Here is a 26,351-nt window from a genome sequence, read left to right on the forward strand (position 1 = left end):
AGATAGAATTAAATGTTATTTAAAGATGAAGATGAGGATAGCGTCGAACTAAGAAAAGAAATAGATCCCAGTTCATTAATATGAGCTTTAAGAATAACGAAACTGAAGACTGTTCACATATTATGCACAGTTTGTGCTTGCTTTCCACTGAAATATGGTCGCACTTGATACTAGAATAAATATACGACTGCATAGGAGTCTATCCAACGGACACGGCTGTCAGTAACGCACTAATAAATTATTAGTCACTTTGAGGAAGAAATAACGCTAGCAATTATTCTGCACAGTTCAAAATTCAACTCAGTTTGAATTAAGTATTGTTCACTTCAACCCAGAATTTGAAGAAAAATGAAGTTAGCAATTATTATACACAGTTGTAAATTCAATTCATTTTGGAATGAGTATCGTTCAACTTCTACCCAGAGTTAATCACTTGTGTCGAAGCACACGAGTATAAATTATGTAATAGGTAATCGCTTGCATTCATGGTACTGAAAAAGTTTAAACATTTTCATGACCACTTCTACTTAATAAATGAAAGAAAATAAGCTGGCTGAGTTTTAAGAAATTCCACAGTTAATAATATAATGCAGTAGTGTGTCACTTTGAAATTCACAACACTTGTGGGTAAGAAACTTAAGTTCCACAATTATAAAGACTCGTCAAATCAATGCCACAGAGTCTTCTAGCTGTCATTAAAGCGAAGTGAAACCCAGCAAGGTATTGAAAACCTGGAGAGCGACTGCATTCAGTTTATTCACAATGAACATAATACTTGTACGAATACTTTTGACGCAATGGCTTTTTGTGTTTCTGGACGTTGTTTCTTTGATGCTGGATATTGTGTGTATGTTTTGTTCAGGTCTTGGAGGTGTAGAGGTAGGGGAGTTTGTTTTGTGGTGCCGTTGGTCCTGTTGCTCTGGCCCTTACAATTGTCATATGGCAGCTGACTCGGTGCTGCATGCCGTTCTTCAGCGTGGATGTGTGAATACTTATGGTGGTTTCTGTATCTGATTATTGTTAGCACGAAAGAGCTATACCAAATGGAGATAGTCTATATAGTCTATAAAGGAAACGGTGAAACATAAAGCCGAAACCAATCATTTTGACATGTGTTGCATGTAAGCTTTGGGAAAGCATTCTTTCTGATTATATTAGATATGTTTGCTAAATTAATAACTGGTTCGATAGAAGGCAGTTCGGGTTTAGAAAAGATGAATCCACTGAAGCTCAACTTGTAGAATTCCAGCAAGATATAGCAGATATCTTAAATTCAGGAGGTCAAATGGACTGTATCGTGATCTACCCCTGTGGGTGGGAGCAGTAGAAAAACGCCCACAGTAACCCCTGCCCGTCGTAAGAGCGACTAAAAGGGACCCTGGGGGCTTTCAACTTGGGAGCGTGTCTTGGCGACAACGGGGACCGAAGCCGAGTTCTGGCATTGCTTCCACTTTTTTGTACCAGGCTCCTCACTTTCATCTATCCTATCCGACCTCCCTTGGTCAATTCTTGTTCCTTTCCAAACCCCGACGGTATTAGAGCACTCAAGGCCTAGGGAGTCTCATTTTCACGCCCCTCGTGGTCCTTGTCTTTCTTTGGCTGATACCTTCCCCTTTCGAAGTGTCAGATCCCTTCCATTTTTTCCTTCTGATTAGAGTTATATAGGGGTGGTTGCCTAGTTCTACTTCCTCTTAAAACAATGTCCACCACTACTGCCACCATCTCATCAGAATCCACGCATTTTACTTCCAGCATTGTTCTTGAACAATTTTCTGAATTGTTTTTTTCCATATGTCATCTGACTGTGGTAATAACTCTCTACCCTCCTCTTTCACCAGCTTGGTGTATACACTTGTGCTCTTTTTTTTTTAGATGTCCATACAGAATCCTTTTATCCCATTTAATATCTTCCATCTCTTGTGTAAGACCTCCCAACTTTTCTTCAGTTACCACTTATTTACATCTCTGTATATTTTCCTAATATTTCCTTTGTGAGCTTGTATTCGGGACTGGTGGGTTCGAATCCCACTATCGTCAACACTGAAGATGGTTTTTCATGGTTCCCTTTTCACACCAGGCAAATGCTGGAGCTGTCTATTTTCATCCTTGCTACCATTACTTGACGGTCTCAATCTTAAGCTTCTTTGGAAGAGCTGTTAGGTATGTCTAATTGTCTACAATTTTTTTCTTTCTTGACAAAAGAAGAATCGATTACTGTTTTTGTCCTTCTCTCACCCCAATCATACAGGGTGGCGCACGAATAGTTGACACATTTAATTTTAGAATAACAACTTTATTTTTCACAGAACACTAATGAAATTTTAGACACAGGCAGCTTGGACCCTGGAAATACATTTCACTATATCACATGTTCATTGTGGCCTCCACTGCGGCGGACAACCTCTTCGAGATGAGTACGCATGTTTCTGGCGACTTTGCGTTACAGGTCTTCATGAATTTCACTGCAGAGATCCACAGTCCGAGCATACAAATTCATGCGGCTCTGAGGTCTTGAATCGAAGAGTTTTTCTTTCAAATAACCCCATAAAGAGAAATCACAAGGATTTAAATCTGGGTTTTAAGGAGGCCAGAAGAATCCGCCATTATTGTCGTACTGTGGATAACGATGAGACATTACACAATCACATTATACTCCCCTCAAAAACTCAAGAACATCATTAATTGTGTAAGGTGTTGCAAAAATGTTGACTTGTGTGGGTTGCATGGCGACCCTCAGCGCAGCAATGTTTTCAGGAGTCCGAACTGCTGGTGCACGTGGTTGCTTTTCTTCCTTCACACTGCCTTGTTCTTCAGAGTTTCTGTATAAGCGAAGGGTGGTGTTCCTTGCTGGTGCCCACCTAGTCTAAAATACAGCTCGAAAATGTCCCTTGTGTCGCCGTAGCACTTTATGATTTGCAATAAACGATATCTGTTGGCGCGCTGCTGAACGGTGAGTCGGCCGTGGTTGGCCAAGGCAGAAAGCTCACTGGAATGCAGGCATTTGGAGACAAAGCAGCAGTATCACCTGTATAGTTATTTCCATGAAATAGGGAAGGTGTGAACGAAATTTTAACAACATAGTACATAAATTGCTTTTCAAATGTGTCAACTATTCGTGCGCCACCCTGTATCTTGTAATCTTCCTACTGTTTTTCTTTCTAAAGTACATATCGCTCACAATCAAACTCCTTCTTTACTGGGGCTTGCACAGGTAGGGTTCTTACTCCATGACATAGTGCTGCCTCTGAAGAAGTTTACCTAAATAATTAACACTAGCTATCAGTAGCAGAACATGAACACTCTTGTCAGACTCCACTCTTAAATACTAATAAACTGTGGCTCACAAATACGTTTCTGCATATCCTTTTCTTATTATGGCCACATCCTACAGACATTTTTCTTCCAGAATCCTTATTGAACTTAACCATCATTCCATAGCACAATTTTGCATGAACAATCCTGCCTAGTTTTTGTGGTCAGTCATAGCTTTTCATTCTTAACAATGTTGTAGTTGCTTTCATCATCACTCTGTCATTCTGTTCAAAGGTTTTTGAAATTGAAGAGTATGAAAAAGTTGAAGTAACACAGAATTGACTATAGCTTTAAATTGGTAATAGGAACTGCATGCCATGCATGTAAATGTGGGCATTTGATGTATGTTTCATTTTTTTCTTTTTCTTAATACATTCATACTTAATTGTAAAATATTGAGACTTGTTTGCATAGACTTCTTGTGTTACAGATGTAGCTTAGAACATATTGACATTAAGAGAATGTGAACTAAGCTCATTTTAATGAGATCCTACATGAAATATAGGTTTTGTTTAAACCACAGTCTCTTGCTTCAAGGGTAGGATTATCTTAAGCTGAAAATGCTGCCACCCTTCTCTCACCAATGTACTCAACATACTAACTTCATCTTTTATATATGCAGCTTCTGCATATTTATCACTAGACCTAATTTTCTTTAAAAATACGAGGGTTGAGGCAAAAATCATGGCAACTATTTTTTTTTCTTGAAGATACCAGCCCGGTTGGAAAATGTGACGTATGCAGACAAAAGGACAAGCTGTTAACTACCTGTGTGGACAATGAATAGCACTGAAAATCGTAACACACTAATTTATTACGGTAGTATACAGAGCAATATGGCCTTCCCAGTGCAAAAGAATGACAACACAGTACACATAAAGTTGACATGACAAACCTGGGCCTGAAGACCCTCAAAGTAGTCCTCTCCTACTGACACCACACGCTGCCAACGATGTGGGAGGTGCTGAATACCATCTGCCTCAGCATTTCCCGCACTATATGTGAATCGGGTTACCTGTTGGCGCACAGCATTAGCAATGTCCTCTCGTGTTGCAAACCGCCTACCACGTAGTGGTTCCTTAATCTTTCGAATGAGATCAAAGTCACAAGGCGAAATTTCTGGGGAGTACGGTGGGTGCTCCAATTCTTCCCATCCCCAACGTCATAGTAGCTGCCCTACTCACTCTGCGTTATGTGGTTTTGCATTGTCGTGCAGGATTTTTGCACTGTCCACAAAATCCGGACGTTTCTCCTGAACGCCACGTCATACCTGTCGCACCAGGAATTCCCTGTAGTACTCTGCAGTCACTGTTCTGCCATGTGGAACAAAGTGGCAAGCAATGACACCGCTGACATCATACGCGACGATCACCATCAGTTTGACTGGGGAAGGATTCTGATGGACCTTCTGCCTCCTTGGCGATCCAGCATTTCGCCACTCCGCGGACTGACTTTTCAGTTCTGGTTCGTATGCCCTGGCCCAAAATTCATAGATGGCGATTATTCAGGACAAGAATTGATCGCCGTCCTGTTGCCAGCATGCAAGGTGGTCGGAGCATATTGCATAGTGCACCCACCTTTGAACTTCCATCAGTGCATGCGATACCCACCGCGATGCGATTTTGGGCAGTTGCAGCACATTATGCAGTATCCTGTGGACGGTGCGTTTCTCGATTGTACTTGCTCTCTCTAACTCCAGTAGCGTCCATCGTCTGTCTTCATCCAGGAGCTGCTTGATGACGGCACATGCCATGTCGGTCCGCACACCGACAGGTCGTCCCGAACATTGCTCATCAGTGATTGACACACGTCCTTGCTGAAACTTTCCTACCCACCATGCTACTGTACGGTATAGTAGGGCATTATTCCAAGGGCTTCCACTAATTCACTGTGACATTCCATCGCATTTCTCCCTCGGAGAATGGCTATTTTGATGTAAGCTCGCTGCTCAACACGGCTTACTTCAATCTCGCACGACACTCACCAACTGACTGATTTCACAGCCCTCGCTACGCTGCTACCAGCTATCACAAAGCTGTCTGTTGTTCTGCATACACAGTATGCCTGCAGAACTTCCACACGACACATACGTTTGTGATCCGTTCACATATCTACAAGAAAAAAAATAGTTGCCATGACTTTTGCCCCAATCCTCGTATATTTCTTGTTATGCAAATAATCAAACATGTTGCATACAAGATGTCTAAAATTAAATTTCACAGAATCGATAAGAATGTTTCTTTGCTTGTTTCACTGCACTTGTATTAGAGAAAAGTGTCTTTCGATGCTGGCATTGTGCCCTGGTATTGTAAAGAGGAATTCAGCTATCTTCACAATTTCTGCATACTGCAGATTGTATCTGAATGAATAGCAATTACATGCTTAACAATCACATACTTGACAACACACTTCTCACTGCAACATGAGACCAAGGCAAACAAACAAGATTTTGCTTATTGGCGACATTATGCCACATCTCGAAACAGAACATCGAACCATATAAGTTGCGACTCAGTTGTCAATTCCACGGATCTATAGCCAAAGTTACCAACACTACGACCCAATACAGAAAGAACGCTGAAAATTTGTGTTCAAGCGTACAAAGCAAAAATGAATAAATAAGACTTCAACTTGAAACATGCGGACTAATTAAATGGTGTCCAAAAATAATTTAGGGCTATTTTTATTTTAAAAATTGATTGTCTGCAGTAATCATGATGTTTGGTAATCTTAGTTAAGGGTATACAGCTTCAGCCATGGATCGATTACTTAACTTTCTATCAGAATTCCATGAAGAAAAAACAAACCTAGTGTTAAGGAATCTGTTTTTTTTTTTTTTTTTTTTTCTACCATCTTTCTGGTAGGATTTACTATATGGACAGAATTCCTTTTATGTAGCGTTTCCATTAATTGAAATGTAACTTTATGAAAAATAAGAAGTTTGATGCTTATTGATGTAATTTCTTTATCTTATTAAAGTTGTCTGGACTCCACTCAAATTACTGATAAGCAATTTTTTTATTTATGAGCAAGTTTTGTATTGTAAGAGTGTATCTTTATCAGGTTGACACCCCAATCAAATTACAATGATATTTACAGTAATATGCCTCAAAAGGAGTTAATTTCCTGTGAAAGCTTAAGCTTCTGTTGAATTCATCAGTGCAGAATCTTACTAAAGTTATTAGGTTATTACTAACAAAATTTTATTGACATTTTAAATTTTAATTGATACTCCTGCATTATGCATGGTCTATATTAATATACAAGAAATAATTTTGCTGTTAACTAATGATACATGTTTGCTGTCTGCTATGTAAAGTATGCTTTCCTGAAATCAATGGAACTACTCATTGTTTCACACAGTTATGAGGAATATACGGTATTTAAAATGATGTATAATATTATTTGTCAAAGATAGTTATTTCAGAACCTTAACCTGAAAATCCTTTTTCTCTGTGGTTAATTATTATTTCTCAGAAGCATATCATGTATCATACATTTCCAGAAGTTCCCCTGCAGTGTTTTTCTATTCATTGGAAGTTTCATTGTTGTTAAATTCTTTATCTGCAGGTAGAAAACATCTGCATTTTGTTGTTTGTCTCTGATGAATAACAGTGTACTTTTTTTCTGGACTACTAAATGTGTAGATATGCTGCTTCTTTGAATGGATTAAAATATACATCAATCATCCTGTTGTGTAATTATGCATTATTAGCTATGTCATATTGGTGCACTGCATAAAACATTAATTTCACCTGTAGTTCCTCACATTTGTGTCCCCTAGTCATCTGAGCACTGCTGTAATAATTTAGCAAAGATTCCAAGTAGATACACAAAATGGGAACTGCTTATTTTACCATCTCCCTTAAGTTATCCCATGTTACTTTTGTTTCAGTAGTAGTGCATCATTATTAGTTCTAGCAGCTGCCTCTGTTTATAGCTAAAATTCTGATTTGGTTGCCTTTGAATTTCAATGTCATTATGTGGCATAGCTCGTTAAGCTTTCATCTCGTGAATCTGATGTTACAGGGTCCAAACCCAGCTCAGTCTTTGGTATTAAAGGTCCTTCATTGCAAACAAACAACTTTCAGAGTTCTGTTCATTTCAGTATTAGGCATCGTGACCTCTCTTAAAGATTTTTAACAGTTTCAGGGAGTTTTATGTGCTGTTGGATAATTCAAGAAAACTTCCTAAGCAAGCACTAGAATGTTGGAGGGAATAATATTCACACTTGCTCACTATGTATGAGATCCTCTAGAAATTTTACAAGTTTTGAAATTCGTTTGAGAAAGGAAAAGATTGGATTTATATCATTACTTACTTTGTCAAGTTTTACTTGCACTAGCATACCTGAACAGTTGCACATAAAACCAAAGTTGAGTTATTAATTGTCTGATAAAGACAGGATTGATCAGTGGAAGTAAATACAAGTTTACACATCCTTCTAAGGAAAATGTATAAGAGAGGAAAAATTCTCTGGTTCTTCTTATGTCAACCCACTTTTTCAGGAACATAATTTTCTGACTGGTAAACTGTCAAATAATGACTTTTGAAAACATAGAAGAATATTTTACTTCATGACTTTGGTACAGTTTCAATTCCCAGTCTTTGAAATTTTAAACTTCTTTTATTCTTGTTGTTAAAATTCTATGCCATATGCCAGTTTATCAGAAGCTTCAATTTCATGTAAAATAAAGGTGTGTACTAATTTCTGTAATAAGGACCTCCTCAGTGCTGGCAACCTTAATATTTGTTTCTTTCTGACTCTGTCATTTCTAATAGTTTGATTCGTAGTTCTTATGAATCTCATTTCTATTGCCTGAATTCTGCTTTAGTCATTGCTTGGTACAGTACATGCCTGTAAACCATATGTGAAAAATTGGTACGAAGTAAGTGTGTAAACAGTGTTTTTTGCTTTTTGTGATGTTCTGCAGTCCAAGAATGAGTTTCTGACTTGATTGTAAAGGTTGAATGCTTTCTTGCTGAATATTTCCTGCTTGACAATTTGTTTTTCAAGATTGTGCTTCTGAGGTACCGGTACTTGTAGTGAGACTTTGGTTCCATCTGAAAGGAGGTTCGAGTTTGTTCCTTCCCCGTTGATTGATGGTCATTGCTGCGGTCTTTCTTTTACTCATCTTCAGCTCAAAATCATCGAACATATTGTTACATTTAGCAAATTTGTTCTGTGCTACTGTTTCTCCCCATGACAACACATCTTCAGCAAATACCAGGGCATTTGGTTTATTGCCTATTTCTTGATATAATTTATTATCTTGTCCATTACTATTATGGACAGGAGTAGTGATAGGGCACTTGGTTGTTGGACATCTCCCTTTTTTTTGAAAAAATCTTCATTACCTATCTGAGCACAGCTGTAACAGTTCTGGTATAACATCCCTACTTTGTCAATCAGGTAATTTGGGCACCTTGAGGTCTTCCAGTGTTAAAGGAAAATGGAAAGAGAATCCAAAAGTTAGAACCTTATGCTAGCTGCAGTTTGTAAGTCCTTTTTTTGCACCAGTTTGTTAGGATTATGTGGAAGGTAGCATGGTATAGAAAATGTAGTAGATAGAAGTTTTTTCCTCATCTGTTACTGTATGTTAACCTTGATTAATAATTCTCATACCAGAATTGAGAAACATCAAATTATCATAGTCACTTTTAATGAGTCAAGTTTAGTAAGATGTTGAGTTTTATATAATTCTGTGCTTCCTCTCGACTTTCACTGAATTATTATACACTGGCGGACAAAAAAAGTTGATCACTTCGAAAAAACAAAATTGTGATTGTTAAACACCGATTATTATTAGAGGAAATTATTCCATTAATTACATTATCACATTAAGGTGGGTTCTAATGTGTATTCTACAGTTCTGGAGATGAATATGATGTTTACAGATAATAAATAAGGAGCTGCTTTCCTCCCCTAAGTAACTCAATTTTATTGCATCGACTACTAATAAAACCTTTTAAGTTTTACAATACTGGAGCGGAAACCATTATCAGTGCGCGACACAATATCTGTCTCATGGGAACATTTTCCTTCAGTTCTTCTTTCACATTTGACAAGTTAAGATGCCTGTTAGCCCAGAAGATGTTGCAAGAGCAGTGACATTGATGGTTGATGGACACAGCATTCATTATGCGGCTAATGCCATCAGTGTATCACATGCAAGTGTCCAGCGTGCTGTAAGACAGTTTCATGAACTTGATACCTACAACATATTACCTGGATCAGGCAGTTGGAGGTCTACATCCGTTAGGGACGATAGGTTTCTGGTCATCCAAGTCTTGAGATAACGCCGAACTAAGCCAGAAATCGACTCGAGGCAGTAAGAAATGTCACAGTGATTGCAAAAACTGTCAGACAAAGACTCTGCAAAGCCAATTTGATCTTGAGAAGACCTGCAACTGGTCCACAGCTTACCCCCAGCACAGAGCAGTTCGATTACAGTTTGCGTGTCAGCATCGGAATTGGATTGTGGAGCAGTGGTCAATGGTACTATTCACAGATCAGTCACGATTTTGCATCCGGTCACCTGATTGTAAAAAGAGTTTGGAGATGGAACATCTCTGAGAGGTCACCATTTGGGGGTAGCTCCATCATTGTATGGGCCGGTATCAGCTTTTGAGGCCCAGTTCCATCGATGGAGGTATTCTGAATGAATACCGTTACATCTTACAGCTGTTAGCAGAGCATGTAATCACCAGTGCTACGGTACCTTAGTTGGTGCAAATTTCGTCCGGATGTGTGATAATGCACACCACCTTGCCACTAGCTGCTTGATGGAATATCTACACAACATCGGGATATGAACCCTCGACTGACCAGCTCGCAGTCCAGACTTTTCCATGTAACAGCTGTAGGATACGCTTGGGCAAAATGTCCATGGTTGCAACTTTGACACCCTCAACGAAATGCAGGCAGTACTATTGGAAGATTGGGCACTCATTACCCAGGAAATAATCCAGGACCTTCTAGCTGACATGGCTCGAAGGATGGAGGTCATAATCATCGCCAGGCATGGTAAAACCTGAGACTTAGGCAAGATAAATGCAGAGTGTCATCAGGATAACTTTCAGCGGTATGTTCGTAAGTTTGTTCAGTGTAATGTAATGTTAATTTAAGAACTTTTTCAATTATCTTTAAAAAAAAAAGGAACGTAGATAACGGTATGAAGTATGCAAAGCACTGGTTAACTTCATTTTATAATATGTTGTAGGAATGAAGAGGAATCCAGGCTTAAGATAAATACAGTTATTGCTCACAAATTAAAGTGATCCACTTTTTCTGTCAGCAGACAAGTCATGTTCATTCTTTCTCAGTTATACTTACTGTAGTCGCTCAGGCAGTAGGCTAATTGATTTCTGAGCACAAGTTGGCAGGTTCCATCTCAGCTCAGTCCAGTGGTATTTAAAGGTGCTCGAATATGCTAGCCTCTTATTCATAGATTTACTGAACTCCTGGAGGATAACATTTTCAGCACGTTGACATCTCCAAACACTATATAATAAAATCAGTAACATCTTTTCTCTTGCACTAAGGATCTTTACCAAACTTCTCACAACTATGAATGTGTATGAGTTTTTGTCACTATGGTAATCAGTCTTTCACATGTGGAGACCATGTTATCATTCTCATTTTGTCATATAACCTTTTAATCCCAGAGGGCTCAGAAGCGCTGCAACAACTGCAAAGGCACTCTGTTCATCGACACAGCAGCTGTGGGACATTTAAACGTGGTGTCTTGATTGCAGTAGGATAATTGTACGTTTCTGGTTCCTATTCAGAATGTTAATTACTTGTCTCCCCCATACAAGCTCTCAGAGTGTATATTAGGAATTCAGAAATAGCCTGTATTTAGACCCTGCAAGGAAAGGTTTAATTTCTTTTGAATTACAACAAAAAAAATGAGGAGTGCTTCAAATATAAATGTTACTTACTCTGACATACTGTTAGTTAACCCATTGCTCACATCAAATCACAGAGGCAGGCACTGCAGACATATGTAGGTTTTAACCTAGAAAATAGGCAAATATATCAAGCCACTGTCTTATTACAAAGCTGAATACAATCTTGTCTATAAGCATTACTGGCCTCATGATTGGTGCTTGAGGGACCATTCTCCAGCTACTCGTGAACTTCTTGAAAAGATTTGAATCAAGTACTGACCTTCACCCAGTTTTGACAGCTGCATTTAAAGGGATCATAGCAGTCTTCTAAAATCACATATATGGGCCTTAACATCCACATTGAAACTACTGTTTTCATTTAACTTTCTTGAAATAATATATCGATGGCCCAGTAGCAGTACCATGTATCCGACAATGCTCTTCCTATAATATAGATGTTGATTCCCATAGGGAATATTGTCCAATAATGGACCATTTATATTGGTATTAATACTCTTCCTATCCATTTTTTTTTAAACACTGATCACAGCTCCTAGCCACAAATGGATATGCAGTCCATCAGAATAATTTTCAGTCTTTTTATTTTCCTATGCTTATGTGTAAAGGGAAATTACGTGTAAATGAACATTTATTTATTTAATCGTATGGTTATTATAACTACAAATTGATAAGTCAAGGTCCAAGTATTTCAGCCATTCTACAGCACTTTCTGAAAGATGAAACAGGTCGCTGGGGCTTCCGGAGTAGGCATGAAGAGGGCAGTGCAGGATGACATGGTCCATGGTCTGCTCCTCTTCATTGCATTCACACATAGGAGAATCCATCCAACCTCACTTATGGCGTAGAAAATTGCAGCGTCCATGCCCAGTTCTCAGTCTGTTGAGGCGACACCTTAGTTTTCTAGGGAGGTCGAATCCCTTCATTTTCAGGGTTGAATTTAGATCATGAGCATTTGTTCCAGATGTTGAAATTGACCACTCATCCCGCCAGCTCTCGTTTAGATTAAAATTATCCCTCAATATTCGGCCGGCGAGTATACTTGCTGGTTTCCTAGATCGAAGTCGTCGTGGCGATGGGTAACAAAATTGGGAACATGCATCATTTTCAAAAATATTTTTTTTGAAAAGTACACCAATGAAATAGTACGTAAACCTATTACATTGTGGTATGTTGCCTTGTTTTCTACCATTAAAAAAATATTTAATAGTGCCTTTCCGCAAGGCGAGTGAAACGGCCTCTGACGTAAGCGGCGCGCTGTGACGTCACGATCCAGTACCGCATGGAGCTCTACGAGCCGTTGTGCATCAGCCGTTGCTAAAAGCCGATTGTTTATTATTCATGATCGCGAATAACTTCGAAATGACAGAAGAAACATTCAAAACAGCACAGTCAGACAATCTGCCATGTGTAGATGTCATCATTCTTGAAAAATGTGACTTTTGTGGCCGCAGAAATTCGCGGATAACAAGCAAGTTTGTAAGTGGCGTCTTTTATATACGTGCAATGTACTGTAACCCATAGTATTAGGATAACAACGAACCTGGACAGATATCACATCACTTTCAACATTTCCTTCTAGACTGATTCCCCTATTAAAGAATAACATTACATTTTTGGGCTTTCAGCATTAGTAAAGTAAGAAATCGGATTTCAGCACTAACATAAACATATAGGTAGCATTATAGTACTAGTCCGCTTCTGTAGTGTAGTGGTTAATGTGTGTCACTCCCGGAGGCCCGGTTTCGATTCCCGGCTCTGCCACGAAAGTTGAAAAATAGTATGAGGGCTGGAACGGGCTCTACGCAGCCTCGGGAGGTCCTCTGAGTAGAACGGTTTCGAATCCCACCTCAGCCATCCTCGAAGTGGTTTTTCGTATTTTCCTACTTCTCCTCCAGGCACCTAAGGCCACGGCCGTTTCCTTCCCTCTTCCTTGTCTATCCCTTCCGATCCTCCCATCCTCCAACAAGGCCCCTGTTGAGCATAACAGGTGAGGCCGCCTGAGCGAGGTAATGGCCCTCCTCATCAGTTGCATCACCATACTCAAAGTCTCACGTTCCAGGACACTGTCCTTGAAGTAGTAGAGGTGAAATCCCTCGCTGAGTCCGAGAGAAAACCAACCCTGAAGGATAAACTGATTAAGAAAGAAAGAAAGAAAGATCATAGTACTATAGGGCTATAATCTATCATTCCCCCCCCAAAAAAAAATATTTATGGTTGGGACAACTGGCCTACCCACTTCCGGGGCCCATGAAAGAGAATTAAATATCTTTGTGGAGGGAAAAAATTAAACATGATAAAGATAAATATGACTTCATCTAGTTTTCACAAGTCGGGCTGAGTGGTTCAGACGGTTGAGGTGCTGGCCTTCTGACCCCAACTTGGCAGGTTCGATCCTGGTTCAGTCTGGTGGTAGTTGACTTACTTGACTTAATTCCTGTTGTTCCTTGTGGAACATAGGGCATCAACAAAGCATCTCCATCTGATCCTGTTGTCAGCCAACCTCTTCACCTCTCTCCAGGTCTTGCCTTCTTCCATTGCCTCCATGTGTACAGATCTTCGCCACGTTTGTTTGGGCCTTCCTCTCCTCCTTTTACCCTGCGGGTTCCAATCCAGTGCCTCTCTCTCGATGGCTTCATTCCCTTTCCTCAACATATGCCCTATCCATTTCCATTTCCGCCGCTTTATCTGTATGGCCATCTCGGTTTCACCCGTCCTTCTCCATAGTTCATGATTGGAGATTACTTCCGGCCAGTAGATCTTTAAAATCTTCCTTAAACAGCGGTTGACAAAGGTCTGCAACTTGGAGGTAATCACTTTAGTCACCTTCCAGGTCTCGGACCCATACAGTAGAACAGCCTTGACATTACTTCAGAAAATGCGAAGTTTGGTCCTGATAGATATTTTGTTGTTCTTCCATACCGGATAGAGCCAAACAAAGGCACCGTTCGCTTTTTGTATACGTTGAGAAACATCCTGTACTGCTCCTCCATCTTTGGAAACTACACTGCCCAAGTAGGTGAAACTATCCACATCCTCTATAGGTTCATCGCTGAAGACAAATGGGTCTAGTTTGTTGGTGTTCATCCTTAGGGCCTTGGTCTTCTTTGAGTTAATCGTTAGTCCCACCTTTTTTCCTTCTTTTACCAAGTTTTCAATCTTTGATTGCATTTCACCATGTGCCTCAGACAGGAGACACACATCGTTAGCGAAGTCTAGGTCTTCTAACCTATTTGCCAATCCCCACTGGATACCACGTTTCACATTTCGAGTTACATTTCGCATTACCGCATCAATCAATCACCACCAGGAACAAGGTTGGCGAGAGGATACAACCTTGACGTACTCCTGAACGTACAGATATAGGTTCAGATACACGGCCCTCATGTATGACTGCATGTATAATCACGGTATGTTTCCTGAATGAGGTTGGTAATTTGTGATGGCACACCATACCGCTTCACTTCCTTCCACATAGCTTCTCTGTTGATCGAATCAAAAGCTTTTTCGAAATCGATGAACACTGCATAGAGGCGAGATGACCATTCAGCACACTGCTCCAGAATTATCCTCAAGGTGTTTATTTGGTCTACACACGAGCGATTTGATCGAAAGCCTGCCTGTTCCCGTCGGAGCCTTAAGTTGATATACTCCTTAATTCTGTTCAACAAAACCCTGGTGAAGACTTTGCCAGGGATTGAAAGAAGTGTAATGCCCCTCCAGTTGTTACAGTTTGACGTATCGCCCTTCTTTGGCAACTTCACCAGCAACCCACATTTCCAATCTGTTGGCATTTCTCCATTAAGCCATATCTTCTCAAATAGCGGCTGCAACATATTGGCAGTGGTATCCATATCAACCTTCATGACTTCTGCTGGAATATTGTCAACACCTGCTGCCTTACCAATATGTAACTCTCTCAATGCCCGCTTGATTTCCTCCACTGTTGGAATGCAGACTTTAATCCTTGGGTCAGGCTTGGTTTCTTCCTCTTCTTCGCCTTCTCCTGCATCTACTTGCTCCTCCAAGGAGTGGTTTAACACTGCAGAGAAATGTTCCTGCCATCGCTTCAGTTGATCCTTGGAGTTTGTTAGGAGGACACCATCTTTGTTTCTGACTGGACGGTTTTTCTGCATCTGCTTCCTTGCCAGAACTCTGGTGATGGTATAGTGTTCTCTAAGATTTCCCTTTCTGGCTGCCTCCTCTGCTTGTTGAGATAGGTCATCTATCCATTTCCTTTGATCTCTCCTCACACTTCTCTTTACTTCCTTATCCTTCGCAGCATATTTGGATTGCAATTCAGCCTTCCTTGCTCGTGTCTTACATGCATTCATTACTTCCTTTATCTCTTTCCTTTGTCTGATAATTTCCCATGTCTGGTCAGTCATCCAGTCTTTTTTCCTCTTGTCCTTAAAACCCAGGATATTTTCACTTACTTCAGTAAATACAGATCTAGTCTTCACCCATTTTTCCTCAATAGTTTCATCCTCCACCTCAGTGAGTGCTTGGAATCGATTCTTTAGTTCTATCCTGAAGGCTTCTTTCACATTTCTGTCATCCCTTAGCTTTCCAACATCATATCGCTTCCTTATTTGCTCTATCCTTCTCTTTTGTGCCTGTATCTTCATTCTAAAGGTAGCCACAACAAGATGGTGATCACTACCAATGTTTGCACCTCTCTTATTCCTCACATCCAACAATGAACTCCTCCACCTTCGCCAATAGCCACATGATCTATCTGGTTTTCTGTCCTATGATCCGGTGATACCCATGTCACCTTATGGCAGTCTTTATGTGGAAATATAGTACCACCAATAACCAAATCGTGGCTTGCACAGAAGTCCACAAATGTTTGTCCATTCTCATTTCGTTCCCCTAAACCATGCCTTCCCATAATATGTTCAAGTCCTTCGTTGTCCTGTCCCACTTTTGCATTCAAATCTCCTCCAACTAGGATGATATCCTTCCTTTTCTGTTTCTTAACCGTTCTATTGAGATGTCCATAGAACGTCTGTTTGTCTTCCTCCTCCGCTGACTCCGTAGGTGCATAGCATACTATCAACACAATGTTTCTAATATTGGTCTTAAAACGTGCCACTATTATCCTTTCCGTCACTGGGTACCACTCCATAAGGCTCCTCTTGGCCTCCTTATCCATTAGTATACCCACACCTCCATAACTCGCTCCGTCGCCCTCGGGTCTTCCAGAGTATATAAATGTAGCTCCATCATGGGTTGCCAGTTCCCCAAACTCACTCCATCTTACCTCACTCAATCCTAGGGTGTTCAGGCCATAACTCCTCATACATGCCACTGCCTGTCGTAGCCTTCCACTTTCCCGCAGAGTCCTCACATTCCATAGCCCAATTTTCGTTAGCCTTTTCAAGCCAAAGGTCGTCATCTTTGGATCCGTCTGGTTTCTCATTGTTGATGTTTCTGTAATAAGGTAATTTAAGGTTGTGCGAGTTACTGGCCCACAGCACCCGAGCTTGGTGGTGGGGCTGCCACCTACGCCTCCAAGCCTGCTGTTTTCTGTTGGGGTAGTCTCCCTTAGCCTTTGAAGATCCCTCTTCACCACAAGGCAGTGGTTTTCCTCTTTATTTTACCCCAAGAGGAAGGGTTACCTCCTCCGCCAACTTTGCCGTACCAAAGGTCTCCTTCTCCGCCTCAGTTGCCGTTAAGGACTTCACCAGAGCCCCGTTAGCCGTTACTTTTCAGGGTTCCTGTAAGGCCTTCACAGCTACCGTAGCGGTCCTGGGGCACACAAGGTCCCCGCTGTACTTCACCCTTACAGGCTATCCCCTACTTCGCTGGTGGTAGTTGAAGGTGCTCAAATACGTCAGCCTCGTGTCGGTAGATTTACTGGCACGTAAAAGAACTCCTGCAGGACTAAATTCCTGCACATCGGCGTCTCCCAAAAATCGTAGAAGTAGTTAGCGGGGCGTGAAGACAATAACATTAATTACATTTGGCTTTTAACAAGCTGAGCATATCAGGAAAGAAAAGTGTCCTGGTGACATTTTAGTCGCTCAATACAGAAATGTCTTTGGGTGCTGTGACTGTGACTCTTTTTTTTTTTTTGCGTCACACCGTCACATATAGGTCTTATGGCGACGATGGGACAGGAAAGGCCTAGGAATGGGAACAAAGCGGCCGTGGCCTTAGGTACAGCCTCAGCATTTGCCTGGTGTGAAAATGGGAAACCACGCAAAACCATCTTCAGGGCTGCCGGCAGTGGGGTTCAAAACCCACTATCTCCCAGATGCAAGCTCACAGCTGCGCGCTCCTAACCGCACGGCCAACTCGCGCTGTATTTTTACCCTTTGGTTTATTGACTTGGCTTGTATAACCTAAAACTTTGGCTAAGTAGGATAATATTTTAAACACCTACATCACTATTTTCACCTGTGTGCAATTATGTTATTTATTTCATTAATATTATGATAATTATTATAATTGAGCATTGTTAACTTATAAGACCCCCAACAGACAAGCATTGGTTTTGTGCAGAGTTATACGTTTGTTAAATTCACATTGTTTCCTTTCATGATGTACACGCCTATTCTTTGTTACATTATAGAGTATTTAGATATAGCCTAAATTTCTTTACCAATTAAGCTCTTCAATAAAGACATACATAACTGTCCCATGCCAAGATATATTGGTAGAATTAGAGCTGTCAAAAATGGTTCATAACCCCTTTGATTTATTATCTTGACATGGATCACCCAAAACATAGGTTAGGTTTGGAGGATACTTTAATAATCAGCATTACTTAATGCACTGTTTATTACTTTCATATTCCAAGATGTAATTGAAGCATTTAAATAAAGCATAATACATTAAAATTTAAAGTTTTACCACTAGAACAGCTGACATGGAAAAGTGATTTGAAAATTCAAACAAATTCATCTTACGTTAAAATCTTCAAAAAAATAAACTGTAGACTTTTCCGATATATCACCAGCATTTCTCCGGCTCGCCAAAATCCATTTCTGCCTAGTTTTAGCGTCTCTGGAACATTTATAAACAATTTGTTTGGTATGGTATGCGATGTGCTATTGCACATCGGAACTCTACACCATTTATAAGTTTTCTGCCTCACTGTCTGCGCAGGATTCATTTTAAGTCTAAAATATACCACTCAGATTATTATCCAATGTATAGACCTCGAATTTAACCATACCAGACACTAACATAAAGTAGAAATACGCGAAGTGTATCCTGCTTCTCACAGCACACCATGTTATTTCGTCTGCTAATTCAGTCAACCTGTACGATGACGTCAGACCAATGAGATCGCGTACTTGCGTGACATGACATTTTCGTAGATTTTTGTCATGTTTGGAGTTACTATTTGTACATTCTGATCACATTTTTTAATTCTGCATGAAATTTTGAATCAGATTAGCATATTTTAAATTAAAACCCCGGATCATGCATGTTCCCTATTCCTGGTGAACTGGTAATGAGGAAGATGACCAGATCTTCTTTGCTTCTCTCAGCAGAGCTTCCTTTCTCCTCAGGTGGGGTGGTGGGATATGACCAAGTACGGGTAACCAGTGGCGAGGTGTTGACTTTACAGTACCAGTTATGCAGCGCATGGTATCATTCAACTTAGTATCCACTTTATGCACATGTTCACTTTCCAGCCATACTGGGGCACAGTATTCCGCTGCAGAGTAGACAAGACTGATACCCGTTAATCGTAAGCAGTCATCCGAGGCTCCCCAGGACCTGCCACAAAGCTTGTGTAGGATGTTACTCCTTGTAGCGATTTTGTGAGAGAGCTTGGTGAGATGTTCTTTGTAGCTCAGAGTTCTGTCCAGTGTGACTCCTAGATATTTCGGGAATGGGTTGTACTTTAGTTTTTCACCAAGGAATAAGACAGATGGCTCATAGTTTGCAAGTCGGTTGCTGAGATGAAAACATGAAACCTCGGTCTTAGAAGCACTTGGGATCAAACGCCAAGACTTGAAAAAAGTTGCCATTTTGGCCAAGTCTGCTGAAAGAATGCCTTCTCCATCCTCAAAATTTCTGCTTTGATCTACCAATGCAATGTCGTCTGCATAGATGAACTTAGCTGTGGTTGGTGGTAAGTCATGGATGTATAGGTTGAAGAGAACTGGGGCCAATACTGATCCCTGTGCCAGACCGTTATTTAATTTACTTTTGCGACTCTTAGAATCACCTAGGAATACTACAAACTCTCTCTCACAGAGCATGTTGGAAATTAGGTTTGCAATTTCCAAGCAGGGAATTACTTCCAGCACTTTAAGAATTAGTCCGTGTCGCCAGACAGTATCATATGCACTTGTCAGATCAATAAAGACAGCTGTTGATTTTAACTTCTTTTGGAAGCCTGCCTCGATGTGAGTGGTAAGAGACAAAACTTGCAGTGCAGCTACGATTTCTTCTGAAACCAGCTTGCTCTGGGGGAATTACAGCGTCAATGAGTGGTGCTATCCTAGTGAGGAGGACTCTTTCCAGGACTTTATAAGTGCAACTGAAAAGTGCTATTGGGCAGTAGTTTTCAGGTCTCTGCTCCGGCTTTCCAGGTTTAAGAAGGGCGATCACCTTTGACCGTTTGAACTGCTTCGGCAGATTGTTAGTCTGAAGGATGTAATTAAAAAGAGAAGTGATCCATTTTATGCTATGTGGACCCATATTTCGAAGGAATTCGTTAACGATATTATCAGGGCCAAGCAGCCTTACCGGTTTTCAGCATTTTGATAGCAGCTTCAACTTCCTGAATAGAGAATGGTCTAGACAGTTCCTCATTCTCCTGTGTTCCATGTTTGAGCTCGTTCAGCTTACGTTTCACAGTTTTTGTATGGCATTTATCTCTCTTGGCTCGGGTGACTTCAACCATTCTATTTGGAAGGGCATCCGGGCTCAAATTAGTGTACTGCTTTTTAGAATGATGTTTTCCAGTAAGTCGATTTAAGGCTCTCCAAGCTTTTCTGCTCGATTTTGCAAAGTCCATATCTTTCACTGTTGCTTCCCACTTTTCTCTCCTGTTCTTGTCTAATGACCATAGAAGCTGTGAACCTATTTCATGGCTGCCCATTGTTTGATATTCTTCATACAGGGCCTCACATTCTGGATTCCAACCGGCACATAATATTTTCTGAAACCTCCGGAATGTTCAGTTTGGCAGCTGAAACGACTAAGCTGACGAAGTCATCATAGTTACTAGCAATTGGTTCTAGATTTGTATCACGCAGCTTCTGATCAAGATCTTTAGAGAATTTATCCCAGTTTGCATGATTAAAATTCCACCTGGGTAAAGGTACTGAGGTCACCAGGGGTATCTTCATACCTGCTTCCAACAGGACTGGTCGATGCTGGCTGTTTGGGAAACTCGACAATATTGTACGTGTAATACTGAGAGGTTGATCAAAGCAATCCTTGGACACAAAAAATGAACATTAAACACATTATACTGTAGAAGTGTGTAAATACATCGTGCAAACATACTTTCTTACAGTCTGGTATGGTAAGGTTAATTTTCCTTTATACATTATCATAGAAAATGATCACAACGAAAATTGTTCTGATAGACTGCATATCCATGTGTGGCTAGGAGGCATGACCAGTCTTAAGGAAAATAATTAATATGTGGTATTAGAACCAGACCATTGGTATATTACTTATAGTACTCTTTGTCCTTTTGGCAGCCTGCAAATGTTGTAGGAAGATACCTAAATTTTTAAAAACATTTTCGTTAGAAAATGCTGCATTGGAAGATAATTTTTTTCTTAAAACTTTCTGTCAGGTGCAATACCTAGTTTCGTGGTTGGTTCAATGTGTCTGGAGTGTACCAGACATTTGGCTTTTGATAATAGAATTGTATATCTGCAATTTTAATAAACACTGCTGCATGGGATGGATTCTGGTATACATAAAACTTTTAAACTTTCTTGTTTGACACAATACCTATAGAATCATGGTGAAAACAGTGTGTCAAATATATACCAGGTATTTTAATGACTTTATTGTGTATGATTTTTGTTCTTTTCTCTGAGATACATCTTGGAAAAGGTCTCTCTTATTCTGTACTAATACCAGTGAAGGTCTGCTCACAACTCATTACTATTTTTTCATAAATTACAGTTGATTTGATGATTCATGATTGTATTGTGATGGATACTGCCAGCAGTTGAACATGTACTTAAAAATTTGCAGTTATTGCAAATGATACTGATAGTTTTGTTGCTTATGTTTCAACTTTTTGCACATCTTATTGCTGAGGTCTTTCTGTAGTTTCTGCGGTGCTGCTTTCTTACTGTCTGAAAGAGACAACAAGTATCTGTTGTGGTTTAATTAAAGGTCACTGGTTTAGAGAAGTAAGGTTTAGAGTTGTTCCAAATCCCAGAATTTAGTTACCACCACCAACTAAAAAAAAAAAAGAGAGAGAGTGATGGTGGGGGGGGGGGGGGGGGGGGGGTAGGGAGAGAGAAATCCTCTATTAAAGTGACTGTGCTGGGCATACCAGTTTTGTAGACCAGACAACAGTGGAGACCAGTATTGGTGATGTGGTCTGTATGATCTCAATGCCATTATTTTCCCTTATACCAGACGCGGCTGTGAGCTTGCATCCGGGAGATAATGGGTTCGAAGCCCACTGTCACAGCCATGAATATGGTATTCCGTGTTTTCCCATTTTCACACCAGGCAAATGCTGGGGCTGTACCTTAATTAAGGCCACGGCTGCTTCCTACCCATTCCTAGGCCTTTCCTATCCCATTGTCACCATAAGACCTATCTGTGTCGGTGCAACGTAAAGCAAATTGCAAAAAAAAGAATCCCTTATTATTAATGAAAATCTGCTGAAGCTGACAGCTGATAGAATCTACCTTTAGATTCCAGGTGGTAAAAATCCTTGCTCCACAACTCTCATTCTAAAAGTAAGATGTTATAAAAACTTTGTTTTCATCAATTGCAATATACCAAACAAAATCTGTAACATTGTTTGTTTTAAATCATATTTAATTCTAACGTGACTATCTCTAACCTTTTTAAGGTGGAATATCTCATCGGAAGTACTCTTACCCGATACTTACTTATGGTGGCTTATTTCCCTTGAATATTCTCTCGTTTACTTGGAATCTTAATACATATAATTTGTACACGACAGCTGTTAAATTATTGTATGTTCTCAGTGATTTTCTTGTTAAATAAGGAATTTGTTTCATAAAAATATATATATTTTTTTTTTACTAATGAAATTCCTTGTACCATGCAGAATTTGAAATGTGTTTTATGAGAATTCAGTTTATGAAAAGAACGTTCTTTACATTTTGGCAAGTCGCTAATTAATATAACATTATTACATCAAATTAGAATGCTGTACTTCTTATACATTACACTAATTTTATTGAGTCTTCTGCTCTCCAGGGAGAGGGAGAGGCCGAGGTCGACCTACAACACGTAGGACCGCGGTGAATATACGGGTTACTCGTCAGGGTGGAAGTGTATCAAAGAAGAAGACCAGTCCAGAACCAGGTTAGTAACATTATTTTGTTGATATTGCTTATAAGAGAAGATCCCTTTGAAGTAATTACATATGAACAATTTTGGAGAATCTCGATTGATTGATTGATTGATTGATTGATTGATTGATTGATTGATTGATTGATTGTAATATGTCCAGAGCAGTGCTTATAATCAAATCTGTTTCAGTTAATTAGGTGGATTTCTTATTGGTTAGTATATCAAAATTATCTAAAATTGTTCTACCGCCTGAAAGAAAGTGGAAATGAAAAGCAGTTTGCATAAATATGGTGAAATCATCATGGACGCTAGGAGAGCAGTGGACAGATGGGAGGAATAATTTGAAAATCTACTTTAATAAAGAATTAATGCCAGTGAAGCTGAGTAATTACTTGCTGCCTTGTACAGTCATTTCAGCCAACATAGTGTATAGGAAGGATTGACGATGTTGGCTTAGTATTTTAACTTGAACCAGGTTAGAAATTCAATTTAGGGCCGGTTCTACCATCTGCTGGTACAGTGGCTGGCAGTTGCCCGGGAGGTAAACTACCTGGAGGTGTAAATCGGCTGGTACTTTGGCTTGCGTCCAACCACCTCCGCGCAATTGTTGTGTTCTATACAAGAGACAGGCTGATAGTATTTTGTATGTGACTGATACAAGTGAGATTCCTCTGTAATTGTTTACGTCTAACTTGGTGCCTTTTTTATGTAGTGGATGGATTAGAGCAATCTTCCAGTCATCCAGGAGCTTTTCGGTTTGCCAAATGTTTTGGATTATTTGTGTAATTTCTCTGAGTGAATTTGGGCCTAAATTTTTCAGAAGTTGAGCTAATATTCCGTCTTCCCCTGATGCTTTGTTGTCTTTAAGTTTCTTGATATGTGAATAAATTTCTTCTTGAGTTGGTGGTGACGAATTTTCCGGTATGATTTCTGGCTGTACTTTCGGGAATATCTTTTTGGGTTCTGGACAATTTAAAAGCTGTGAAAAATATGTAGCTAATTCTTGGCAGTTTTCCTTATTTGTCAAGGCTAGTTTACCATCTTGCTTCCGAAGGCAAAGGTTCTGTGGGGAATATCCTTTAATTTGGTTCGCAAAGGTCTTGTAGAAATCGTGTGTGTTGTAATTTTTGAAGTTGTCTTCAATTGACTTCAGTTGGACATTGACGTATTTCCGTTTATTTTGTCTTAAAATCTTGGATACATGCTTGCGAACTTCGAAGAATTTCTTCTGTGTTTCTTCTGATTTGTTACAATTGTAGTTTTGAAATGCCTTTTTCCTTTCTTCTAGTGCGGTCTCACATTCTTGATTCCACCAAGGATGTTTTGGTTTCTTGCAAAGAGGGATTAGGTTCTTCGCCGTTTCGATGATTTTAGTCCTGAAATTCTCCCAGCTCTCTGCAGGTCGTTTTTCCCATTCTTCTGAAATTTTAGAGTCCTTGATTTTGTGCAGATTATTATTATTATTATTATTATTATTATTATTATTATTATTATTATTATTATTATTATTATTATTATTATTTCCTTATGTCTGACTAATGACCGCAATTAAACTTATTTAGCTGATGTTGTTGCCTTTTCCTTCTCCCAAAATCTCTTCATCTTCTCACTGTGGCTTTTCTTGCGAGATCTGCTATGACTGCAGAGGTAAAAATCCCAAGGGAAAGAACAGGGGTGAATCCTGCTATGAATGTGATAAGTGTAAGGTGGCACTGCATGTATATGAGTGTTTTAAGATCTACCACACTGTGTTGAACTATTGTTAGATTGTGAACTGTGTTTCAGTGTGTTAACATGCTGTAGCAAAAGTGTTCTCTTTTAAGCCAGATTAAATCACAATCAATGTACATTTATTTTCAAGAAAAATTGCAGTTCAGTGGGTTAAGCGGATATTGCTCACCCATTGGTTTCACCCATGCCATCTGCACTTACACCAGGAGCTCCATATTCATGATTTTATGAACCGGATGGCATTCTTCAGTAGACCCTATATCATGTGGACAACATTCCTGCCTTTTTAGCGACAATCTTATTTATGGACAAATCATGGTTCAACAACCATGGAACTGTTAATTGCCACAGTTGCACTACTGGAGTGTGGATAATCCCCATTGGGTATGATAGGCAACTGTTCAGGTACAGTGGGTCATGAATGTCTGGAGTGGCATCTTGGATGATCACTTTATTGGTCCCTTGATACCAGTCAGTGCAGCCACCATAGGTCTGTCTCCAGAAATCTCGTCTGAAACTTGGACATGGCATGACTATGAGAGAATTCTGGATTTCCTCTTAAGTACAGAGTACCCGTGGATGGCGGGGTGACGGGGGCATTTGTACCCTAGTCTTCCAATATCTTCTGTGTAGAAATGCTGCTACTAACTCACCTGAACGCAGTTGCAGTTCACACTCCGTTATCAGTATGACAACAGTGTGCAACATGTACATTCCACCAGACTGCAATCTTTACATGCATGAACTACAAGATGTGGGAGGCACTCATCATGACTTACGTACAGCTACATAGGCCTGAATTTCTTTCAACATGAACAGGATATAGATTTTGATGAATGCACTGTACATCTGTGGTACCTGTTACTACATTTTTGTACAACAGTTTTTGATAAATGTTTACATTTTGAAGATGATGGCTTAAAAGAATTCATTTCATTCTGGGGATAACAAGCATTTAAATATGAATGGGAGAGCGTTTTCATTTGATGCACTTTCATTTGATGGAACTGTCACAGTGGCTGAATCATGACTGCACTCTTCAAATAAGTTTGATATTTTGCAAATGTTTATGGTTAGATTACATAACTCATATGCTTAACGTGTTCAGAAATGATCTGTGTTCATATTGCGATGCAGTGAATTTACATATAATTGCAAATATTACTCCTATAGGCACTTAAAATACTGTGTGATCCTATGATCATGCTAGGCATTTGTACGACTGTTGGCAGCCCTGAAAATGGTTTTTCGTGGTTTTGCATTTTCACACCAGGCAAATGCTGGGGCTGTACCTTAATTAAGGCCACGGGCGCTTCCTTCCCATTCCTAGGCCTTTCCTGTCCCATCGTCGCCATAAGACATCTGTGTCGTTGAGACGTAAAGCAAATAGCATATTTGTACGATCTTATTTAGAGGTTATTCTGCCTGTTATAATTGCTGTCATATAGCAGTTATTATTGAAGAAATGAAACTTTGGTTGATTCAAGGTCATCTATCCTACATTTAAACAAATCATGACTTACGTACAACTATATAGGTGTGAATTTCTTTTAACATGGACAGAATATAGATTTTGAAGAATGCACTGTGGAATATTATGGTAGACACAGCTGAAAGCAATTTGTTCATGGGAAGCTCTTTTGCTTAAGGTAATAAGGTCTGGGGTCCGAACACTTTCTCAGGTTATCTCATAAATTTTGATATTTACCAAGGAAGAAATCCTCACGGTAATAGTGAGTATGAGCAATAATTTGGAAAGTGTGATGTTCCAATTGTTGTTGATTTATCCATTTATGTTATACATCAATACGGACAATGAGGTTGATTGTTTGCAATATGAACCAAAGATCGGGAGGAATGTCTGATGTTTATTCATCTTTGATAGGGTTAGCAAAAGCCTT

General features: G+C 39.7%; 1 protein-coding gene across 3 annotated transcripts in view; it reads left to right on the top strand.

Moving 5' to 3' along the window:
- The window catches only part of LOC136873706 (uncharacterized), a 542,234-nt gene that overhangs the window by 284,007 nt on the left and 231,876 nt on the right, over positions 1-26,351 (top strand). For all 3 annotated transcript variants that reach the window (XM_068228013.1, XM_067146839.2, XM_067146840.2), the window contains one exon: positions 22,624-22,731. The gene's annotated coding sequence lies outside the window, so the exon portion shown is untranslated. The remainder of the gene's footprint in view (positions 1-22,623; positions 22,732-26,351) is intronic.

The sequence above is a fragment of the Anabrus simplex genome, chromosome 5 (genome assembly GCF_040414725.1).
Source record: "Anabrus simplex isolate iqAnaSimp1 chromosome 5, ASM4041472v1, whole genome shotgun sequence".
In the NCBI taxonomy this organism is placed as follows: domain Eukaryota; kingdom Metazoa; phylum Arthropoda; class Insecta; order Orthoptera; family Tettigoniidae; genus Anabrus; species Anabrus simplex.